The sequence below is a fragment of the Candoia aspera genome, chromosome 1 (assembly GCF_035149785.1).
Source record: "Candoia aspera isolate rCanAsp1 chromosome 1, rCanAsp1.hap2, whole genome shotgun sequence".
Classification (NCBI taxonomy): Eukaryota; Metazoa; Chordata; class Lepidosauria; order Squamata; family Boidae; genus Candoia; species Candoia aspera.
Window position 1 is genome coordinate 337,479,838 of NC_086153.1, and position 10,954 is coordinate 337,490,791.

Here is a 10,954-nt window from a genome sequence, read left to right on the forward strand (position 1 = left end):
GGGCTGGAGATGCAAGAAAGATATAACAGCTTCTCTCAAATTCTAGGCAGGCTGATCCACAGAAGACAGGATGGAACTCAGGACCGCTCAGAAGGTGAAAAATGAGTTTTCCTGAGGGTTTAAGAGGTACCCAACAGTCATCTCAAAGGCCTAGAACAGAAACTTGGCAATTTTAAGATGTGGGGACACAGTGGCTCGCCTATGGCTGCTGGGCCATTGGGTTTCCCACCTGAGATTTGCAGCAGGTTCCTGGGAATAGCTTTTGGCCACCAAGGACCTCCAACTGTCTTCTCCTTTGTGACTTCTTTAAATCAGTGTTTCTCAACCTTGTCAACTTTCAGATGCGTGGATTTCAACTCCCAGAATTCCCCAGCCAGCTTGCTGGCTGGGGAATTCTGGGAGTTGAAGTCCACGCATCTGAAAGTTGACAAGGTTGAGAAACACTGGTCTAAATGCCCTCTGGACTGATCACCGCATGTGCCTGTAGGAAATTCCACCATTTAGCTGTGGGGAAAAGCCTAGCTGTCCTGAAATTATTTGGAAACAAAGATGCAGAGCAGCGGTCCCCAACCTTTTTGGCGCCAAGGACTGGTTTCATGGAAGACAATTTTTCCACGGGCTGGGAGTTGAGGATGGTTTCGGGATGATTCAAGCACTTCCTCTTTTTCCCGACCTTTTATTCTTTTTTCTTTGCGCCGTTTGGAGATAGCAGCCAATGGGCTTGCTTTCTCTGACAGGAGGCGGAGCTCAGGCGGTGATGCGAGCGATGGGGAGCAGCTGTAAATACTCAGGCTGTAAATTTGCTCGCTGGCCCACCGCTCACCTCCTGCTGTGCAGCCCGGCTCCTAACAGGCCCGGACCGGTACCAGTCCACGGCCCAGGGGTTGGGGACCTCTGATGTAGAGGACCAGGGGGTGTAAAGGTGAAGGTGCTGGACTAGAATCAGGAGACCCAGGTCTGAATCCTTCCTCAAGTCATGGAGCTTCCCTGGAGGACTTTAGGCCAATCCTTTTCTCTTAGCCCTGCGTACTTTGTCCAGAGCTGCTGGGCAGAAAAAAAAATTGACTTTTACTTTTTATTAATGTATTTACTGTTTTCATACTTTTGTTAAAATAGGAGGAGGGAGGCCTGTATTGGCTGCCTTGTGCTCCGGAACAAAAGTTGGGATATAAATCGAATAATTAGGTTAAATAGTAATAATCTAAATCAGTGTTTCTTTTTTCTCTCAGGACCCCTTTCCACTTTTAAAAATTATGCAGGATCCCAAAAGAACTTTGGTTTGTCTGGGTTATATTTATTGATATTTACCATATTAAAAATTAAAATAAACATTCGCTGTCGCTGCTGCTTCTCAGGATTGTTTGGTGGGATTTTAGTATTGTATTATTTTTCAGCATAGACTGGCAAATAATTTTGATTTTGAGGACCCCTGAGAGGCTCTTGGGGGATCCCCAGGGGGTCCTAGGACCATCCTTTAAGAAACACTGATCTAAATAAATAGTACTTTGAGTGCAATCTGCCAGGGGTGAGTTCATTCTGCATTGCCTACCTCCAGCAGATGGTCTCTAAGGTCCGTCCCCTCCAGCATTACAGGGAGGGGGGCGTCAGCCAAGGATGCTAGGTGCCGCCCCCTGCCATGGACAGGTTTGTTTTCTCTACAGCAGGGGGCAGCACTTAGCACCCTTGGCTGATGCCCCCCTACCCATTCAAAAGCTAGGTTCCTGGTTAATACAGGTAGTCCTTGCTAATGGCCACAATCGGGACCAGAATTTTGGTTGCTAAGCAAAACAGTCATTAAGCGAATCTGACCCGATTTCATGACCTTTTTTGCACCTGTCATTAAGCAAATCATGCGGTTCCCCATTGATTTTACTTGACAGAAGCTGGCCAGGAAAGTCAAAAATGGCAATTGTGTGACTACAGGACACTGTGACAGCCATAAATGCAAACTGGTTGCCAAGCACCCAAATCGTGATCATGTGATTGCTGGGACACTGCAGTCATCATAAGTGTGAGGACTGGTTGCAAGTCGTCTTTTTTCAGCACCATCGTAAATCTGAACCGTCACTAAACAAATGATTGTTAAGCGAGGACTACCTGTACTTAGGACTAGGTCACAAGAGAATCCCAGGCTTGTGGGCTAGAGCAAGAAGTTGCAATTGCATCCTGGAAGGAAGGGGACAATGGCTGTTGCCAAAAAACCTACAAGACCTTGTCTGCGTAGCAATCTGCTTACAACTACAACTGAACACTGCAGTCATTCATCATCAGCAGGATCCTAAGAGCAAAGCACCATATTTTGAGGCCAGTCACCAGATGTTTTCCACATGTGTTGGGGTTTCAGCTCCCACAATTCTTAGCCAGCCTGGGCCATGCATCTGAAGGCCAGGAGCAAAGGCCAGGGCCAGGCATGGCAGAATTGAATGGAAGGGCAGGCTAATGGCAGAGACCAGCAACCTATCGTAGCCACGCGCATAAAAAACAGGCAGGGTTTCGATCACACTATCATGACTGCTGTCTTAACTCTTGATCATATCCTGCAGACACCCCGACTTTGATTTCGTGCACAGGGAGCAATTGTCTTGCTTTGCTTTGTCTTGACCAGGCTTTGTGTGGAATATGATGCCCCGTTTGGGACAAGACAGTTCAACAAAAAAAGTGACAGGTTGGAGCAGGTCCGGAAGGCAGCTCCCAACCTGGTGAAGGGTCTGGAAATGAAGCCCTGCTAGGAACAGTTAAACCCTCTGGGTGGGTTTATCTTGCAGAAAAGAAGAGGGAGGGGGGATAGGAGAACACTCTCCTGAGTGTCACATAACAGAGGGAGACAGGATCAGAAACCATGGATCGCTCAGTCACCCACGCCCTGGTCATCTCCCATTTGGACTACTGCAATGTGCTTTACATGGGGCTGCCCTTGAAGAGTATCCGGAAGCTTCAGCTGGTTCAAAATGCGGCAGCAAGTCTAGATTTGCCCATGTGCCACCTCTGCATTGGTTGCCAATCTGCTTCTGGGTCCAGTTCAAGGTGCTGGTTATCACCTTTAAAGCCCTACATGGGTTGGGGCCAGGTTATGTGCAGGACCGCCTTTTCCCAGTGACATCCACCCGGCCCACCAGAGCCAGGAGGCAGGGTGTGTGGCAGGTCCCTTCAGTTAGGTACATCTAGTGGGGCCCAGGAGAAGGGCCTTCTCTGTGGTGGCTCCCTCCCTTTGGAACATCATTCCCCCAGAGATAAGGTTGGCCCCCTCCTTGCTCCTTTTCCGGAAGGCCCTGAAGACATGGTTTCGTCAGCGGACCTGGGGACCCCAGGCTGCTTCAGAGCCAATCAGGTGGCTGGTATGAATGTGTTTGCTCCCGCCAAAGGGTGTGTACTGTGTTATGATGTTTAATTCTGTGAGCCACCCGGAGTCACCGTGTGTGAGTTGGGTGGCCTTATAAATTTGTCTAATAAATATATAAATAAACAAATTGAAACTGCATGGAAATAGATGCAGACTACAGTATTAGGAGGAAACCTCATGCTAAAAGTGATCCAGTAGTAGTACAGGTTGCCACCTGAAGTGATATGTTCCTCTCATCTTTGGACTAAGGCAGGGTAGCCATTTGTCCAAAACACTTGGCAGAGGGTTGGGCTAGATGACCTCTGAGGTCCCTTCCATCTTTATGATTCTATGATTCTCCCACATCTGAGGGAGTCTAGCTGGCCCAAATGAGCAACAGCATGGGGACAGTGAGGATGATGCCCAGAGAGCGGAAGACAACCCTGAGAGCTATAAATAAACCGTATTTCTTTGGGGAGACGCACTTCAAGAGCCTGTTGCTAAATGCCATTAATAAGTAGAATCTGCCCCCCCCACTCACTATCTTGCACACCTGGTGTTTGCCACGCAGTAAGTCAACCTTTAAATGAACTTGCCATGGTGGGGGGGGGGGGAGCGGGGCAGGCAGAAACACAGGCCTATGGGGGGGGGGCCTTGTTTGGTTAATTAAAAACATGGGTGGCATTTTAATTATCAACATGTTCTTGACCACTGTGGAAGAGCGCAAGGCAGCTGTATTTCTGTTAAGTGGCGGCTCGTCATTTCCGTTTGCAAAGGAAGCTGCCTGCAGATGGCTGAATTATTGACACTCCACTTGGCCATCTGCTTTGGAGACCAAACTTCTTCAAGAAGGTTTTCCCAGCTGGTCATCCAACAGCTGTGATGTGGCCTGAGCCAGGCCCTGTCAGCATGCAAAACACGTCCTCGGTCCCCAGGTTTCAGTCCTTCCGATTTGTTCCAACTGTTTTAAGCAACAGAGAACAGCTAATAAGAGAGGTGAGGATCTAGATCAGTGTTCCTCAACCTTGGCAACTTGAAGACGTGTCGACTTAAATTCCCAGAATTCTCCAGCCAACATGGCTGGGGAATTCTGGAAGTTGAAGTCCACACATCTTCAAGTTGCCAAGGTTGAGGAACACTGATCTAGATTGTTGGAGGCCTGAATAATGCTGAATCTGGGGGGATGCAGCCTTCTTTTCAGTGTTCTAGATATTAAAAATCAGTTCTAGAACACCTCTATCTAGAACAATGCCTTGCCCTGTTAAAAATTGAATCTGAATTAAATTCAGATCTAGGGCAGTGTTTGTCAACCTTGGCAACTGTAAGAAGTGTGGACTTCAACTCCCAGAATTCCGCAGCCAACATATAGGTGGCTGGAGAGTTCTGGGGGTTGAAGTCCACACTTCTTACAGTTGCCAAGGTTGACAAACACTGCTTTAGTGTTTATTTTCTGCCTTATTTTTGTATTATTATCATCATACTAAGCTAATACACACTTTTACCGATTCAAAAACCATCAAGTATTATAAGACCAACCCCCCAGGGCGGCATATACATTTAATAAATCATCATCATATCCTTAAAAGTATCAAGCACGTGTCTCTGTGCGTGCACATTTTCCATTTCTTTACAAGTGAGAACTGAAAAGGAGGAGGCGGAGGAAGAAGAGGGGCCTGGAGGAGTGAGTCATGCCATCTCCCACTGGCGATGAAGTTTTCTGGAAAAGTCGCAGCAACACCGGGCAAGGAAAACTCCTGCGCGCACACTTGACACTGAGTCAACCGTTTCACGTGCAAGGGCACCCGAGTGCTGCGTCTGTCTGAGTCACAGGAGAGCATGCTTTGAGAAGTGACCGCCTCTCCCTAGCTTGGCACCCACAGTGCATCTTGCCTCTGTGTTGCTCAGCATTGCTCCAGCCCTCTTAGGACCAAGAATCAGAGTAGGGGGCTTAAGTGGGGACCCAGGAGTTGGTGGGGGGAGGGCTAGTATGCCAAAGGCAGTGAGACAGCCTGAGACGCCAGATGCTCAGCTGCAGGATCTGCGCATTCAGGAAGAGCCACGAGGTGCAACAATCCTCTGCATTGTTCCAGTGTGCCTTCAGGGACATGCTGGCAGAGGCCTCTGGAACAAGCCTTGATGTGCCTCATGATGTAATCATGCAAATGTTTTGAATCTTGTCATTTGCATGATGGTGTTCAGATGACCGTGTCATTGCTTGGCCCTCCCCTGCAGACATCTGTGCACCGTGCCACCCAGTTAAGATAAAAGCATCTTGAGGAAGGAGAGTTGAGGCATGCATCTGGGAAGAGGCCCTCAAGAAAGACTGGTCCCAAGGGGGGTTGGGAAAGGGGGGCGCATTCAGGGAGCTACCAGCCTTTTCCAGAGTGTGTTACTGCTAAAAATCCCAGTCACCTCCCAATTAGTGATTGAAAATGTTCCTCATTCCATCAGCATAAGAAGTGTGTACAGGTAGTCCTTGCTTAATGACCACAATTGGGACAGGAATTTTGGTTGCTAAGTGAAGCAGTTAAGTGAACCTGACCTGATTCCACCACCTTTTTTGTGGCAGTCGTTAAGCAAAGCATACAGTCATTAAACAAATCACATGGTTCCCCAGATTTTGCTTGCCAGAAGCTGGCCAGGAAGGTCAAAAATGGCAATCACATCACCACGGGACACTGCGACGGTCATAAATGCAAACTGGCTGCCAAGCGCCCAAATTGTGGTTACGTGACAGTGGGGATGCTGCAACAGTTATAAGTGTGAGGACCAGTCATAAGCTGTTTTTTCAGCACTGTCGTAAGTCCAAACCATCATTAAATGAATGGTTGTTAAGTGAGGACTACCTGCATTATAATTTACATAACTTATAATGAGTTCTGTTTTGGGTTTCCTTCCAGAAACAGTAATATGCAAAAGCTTACCATCACCCGCTCCCCCAACTGAATCTTGATGCTTTCTAGAAAAAGGGCAGATATGTCCAGGATGCTTCCAGATGATCCAAAGAGAGACTGAAACAGCCAAAGGGTGCCCTCTAGTGTTTCCCATCAATCACAAATTGGCCCATGTTTCACGGAGGGCCAGCAAATCTGAGCTGCACCTATCTTTGTGTGTGTGTGTGTGTGTGTGTGTAATTTTTATTAAGAATTTTGATTATAATGGTAAAATCTAATATGAACTAAATTTAAAGGAAGGAGAATAGAGAGGAGTAAAAAGTGCAAGGAAAAAGAAAGAAGTAAGAATATACTAAAAGCTGCACCTATCCTGACTCTTTGCTGCCATCTTGTGGTGCCCAAATTTCCTACCCTACACAAGACTGATAAACGCCATGTTAAACATGATCACAAAAGGAGCAAATTTACTGTAATACCACCTTTTTTAGTCTTTTCAGCATAAAGGAATCATAAAAGGGCCTAGCACTGTCCATCAGCAGGCTAACGCTCCAAAAACTTAACAAAATAGGACTAAATCTGGATCTGCGCAGAGAAAGACCAGAGTAAAAAATGGGCTGCATCCATCTTGGGACTGTGGAGGGAAAAATCCAGGAAAAAAATCCCCCCCAATGCTTTTCTATGGAGAGGATCCTATATATCCTATAGGGTTATATATCCTATAGGGCTGTGGCTTGGAATGCAATTCCATACCCTCTTAATTCCAGTTAAAGGGAATATCCATAGCTCAGGGTTCAACTGTGAAGTCTTTGGTGTTCTCCGAGCCTGGTTGTTTTCTCACAGACGTTTCATTACCCAGCTTGGTAACATCATCAGGGCGAGGGAAGGTGGGGTTGGCCCCGTTTATATACAGCAGCTTGCCCTGCCAGTGTTGGTGGGGACGTGCAAGCTACTATATATAAATGGCAGCCAACCCCACCCTCCTTCACCCTGATGATGTTACCTGGCTGGGTAATGAAACATTTGCAAGCAAGCAACCAGGCTCAGAGAGCACCAAGGACTCCAGAACCTGTTAATTTTCAGGTGATAAAAAGGGAACGGCTCATTATCAGAAGACTTTGCAGCCATCAAGTGCTATTTCTCCAGCACTTCCGACTGCCAGGAGTTCTCCAGCATCCACCGTTGCAGGGAAGAAAGCGGTTCTTGCACCTGGCCACTGGAGTCTTGTAGCTGAAGAGGTTGCAGGCTGAAACTCAGCTTACCCTGGAATCGATAGATCTGCAAGTCCTTTCTGTTCCGGAAAAGATACCTATACCCACCATCGGCATAGCGTTTGCTGTTGGCCTGATGGAGATGCAAGACTAGCTCGAAGAAGGGGCCAAAAAAGGATCTGTGCATTTTGGAAATAGCTACCCACAGAGAATTATTCTCTCCTCCTTTCTGCATGGCACACAGTCACCGGCTTGGGAGTAGGAACAGTAATTCCTAAGTGGCTGCTGTCGAACAGGGATACTTGATATATCTTCTCCACACCATGGAAAAACCAATGCTGTAGCAATAACATTGAAGCCCAGTAGCTGATGCATTAGGTTGCAGAGAATTGGCCGATCAATGCCATTTTATTTGGTACAAACTGTTCCAGTTCAGCAAGGCCAGAATTGACTCTGGTTTCTCTCAACCCTTACTGCTCTCAAAAATACATCACCTCTTTCTTATTCCCACAAACCAGAAATTTGGAAATACCCAGGTACAAACACCTTCCTCTAGCAAGCTGAGAACCATAGGAATTATTCCCAGGTAAGTAGCAGCTAGCTTAGTTAGGATTTTTTTTTAATCTGTTCAGTCGTGTCTGATTCTCAGGGACTGCCTGGACAAACTCCCTGCAGTTTTCTTGGCAATGTTTTTCAGAAGTGGTTTGCCATTGCCTCCTTCCTAGGGCTGAGTGTGTGTGACTGGCCCAAGGTCACCCAGCTGGCTTTGTGCCTAAGGGGGGACTAGGACTCACAGTCTCCCAGTTTCTAGCCTGCTGCCTTAACCACTACATGTAATTTAATTGCTACTATTGTGTAAATTAATTATTGCACTCTGAGAAGAGTCTACATCTGGATGTCAAGCTTTACAGAACTAAAGCTGTGATTCTCAACCTGTGCAACTTTAAGACACGGGGGGGGGGATTCTGGGAGTGGAAGTGCACCCACCTTAAAGTTGCTGAGGTTGAGAAACACTGATCAAGAGGGCAATTGTTTAATGTGGCTGTACCCACCCTTGATTCTGAATGCAAAATATTTATCAAATTTGTATGGCCTCCCACCTCACAAGAGGTGACTCTGGGCGGCATACGACCACGATATAAAGCAATGAACACGTCAAAAAGCAGTCATTATTTAAAAGTTTGTTCATAGCTAGAAGGGTCTGGGGGCCTGGCTCTGGGGAGGGGCGAGGAACACCCCTTAGAAACCCCCCTGTGGGATGGAAGGAGCGACACCAGGAGCTGGAGACTTGGCTTTCAAAATCTGGGGGCGGGGAGTTCGGCTCTTGAACGCGGGGCCGGCTTTGGTGTGACAGCAGGACTGCCACACACGTAGGTATCATTAGTGTGTGTAAGCTGCATCGTGTTCCACAGAGATAAAACGTACCCTCAATGAGGCCTTTGAAATCTCCAGGCGTGGCTGGTTCCTTCCCTGCCTGGTTATCAGTAAAATCCCACTGTTGGCTTACGTAAGTAAAAACCTCGCTCTTGCGGAGGAACGCTGCTGAAAGCAGAGACCGGTTTTGCTCAATGCTATTTTTGTTAAGAAAAAAATGCCCAAGGAAGCGTTTTGGACTGTTCTCGTCACATCCTAAACCTTCCCCTGAAGCTGGTGACACCAGGACTAGGCAGAAGCAAAGCCCAGCCTAAATCCAGTGTTTCTGTCACTAAAACCCTACTAGCCGTTGACTGAAAAGCATGGATGACAAAAGCCGAGTATCATCTCTGCTCTGAGTGGGTTTTGGGGCAACTGCAGCGAGCGCAAGGGCTAGTTCAGCAATTGCAGGCTTTCCAACTTCGTTGTAGGGGGCAGAGCTGCCAAGAGCAATCCATTTTCCTCCTTTGATCTGGTTTCTCCCCCCCCCCCCTTTGTGCTCTCCTCTTCAAGCATGCAAGCACATTTCCTCGCATTACAGAAAAAAAAAAAAAAGCAAACAAAGAGCCCTGGGAGCCTGCTCCAGGGCAGTAAGCAATGCAAAGCAAATGCGTCTTCTGAACTAATTTTGACCTGCAGGATCTTGGGTTTTTTGCTCCTCCGCATCTTGCATGGAAGAGAAGTGGTCTAAGCTCATTTAACTCGAACAACGCCCTCAGGCACTCAGCACCCAATTTTTCGTGGTGCAAAAAATATTGCACGCAGCATAAAATACACAATCCAGGTAAATGTTAAAGAAAAAGCATATGTCGGCAAGTGGGTGGGGGAATGGGAGTTGTAAGCACTTATTTTCTAGTGCATTTGCTCCAGAGACATTTTTCCTAAGGTGAAGACAATAAATAATGATAATTTATAAATAAATGTTTACGCCGCCTGACTCCCAGCGACGGATGACCTGTTCTATACTGGGCCAGGCCAGCTGCCACCTCCCTGGCCTCTCTCTCTTCTTAAAAAGCAGAACAAGGACCAGTCCCAGCATACGCGCCTCCCCTTACGGAAGAGGGGGCAGCCGTTTCTCCGTCTGTATTCAGACATCCCCGCGTTGCCACGCATCTTCTTTTCTTACATTCCTGACAGGTTCAGCTCTTAACAGTTCCACTCATTCACAGCAGGTGGCTGAGGAAGTTACTGCTGCAAACAATGCCCACAACACAGCAGGCGGCAGGATCCTGGCTTGTGCGGAGGGCCTGGGCGAGGCCCAGTTAAGAATGTCATCGAGATCCACAGGCAGAGGAAAGCTTCAGATGACTTTGGAGATGCAGCTTCGATCGGCCCTCAGAAAGGAAGCTGCGTCGACAGTGTTGTGGGCCTTAGCTTGCATTAATTTTGCTATCAGGCTACAGGTAGTCCTCGACTTACGGCCGTTCTTTTAACGATGGTTCAAAATTATGACAGACTCGGAAAAAGTGCTTTACCACCTGTACTTGCACTTATGACCATTGTACCGCCCCCCGCGGTCACATGACTACAATTCGGGCGCTTGGCAACTGGCTTGCGTTTACAACAGGTTGCAGTGTCTTGAGGTCACATGACCACAATTTGTGACCTTTTTTGCTGGTTTCTGGCAAAAAACGTCCACTGGGGAAGCTGGATTCACTTAATGACCGTGATTTGCTTAACGGCCATCGTAAAAATGGTGGTAAAATTGGGTCCAGTCACGTGGCAAGTAGACTTACAACCACGACGACTTACGATGGAAATTCTGGTCCCAATTGTGACCGCAAGTCAAGGACTACCTGTAATCAATACTGGGAAGTTGGCTGGACCACCACAATGTGCTCTTTGGAGTCTCCTCAGGAACTGCTGCTGGCACCAAATGCAGCAGGGAGACCCCGAGCAGGACAAGCCCACCAGTGCGGAACAATGCCTATTTCAAAGTGACAGCAGGGCCACTGGCAGACTCCAAGGCCCAAATCACAACCTTGGCAGGTACCTTTAAAGGCCCACACAGAGCAGCAACTCCATACCACCATCTTCCTTTCTCTGCCTTGGCTGCCCTTCACTGTGAACCTTCGCACCAGCCTCACCTATTGCAGGGTAACCCTCTTGAGGGAAGAACA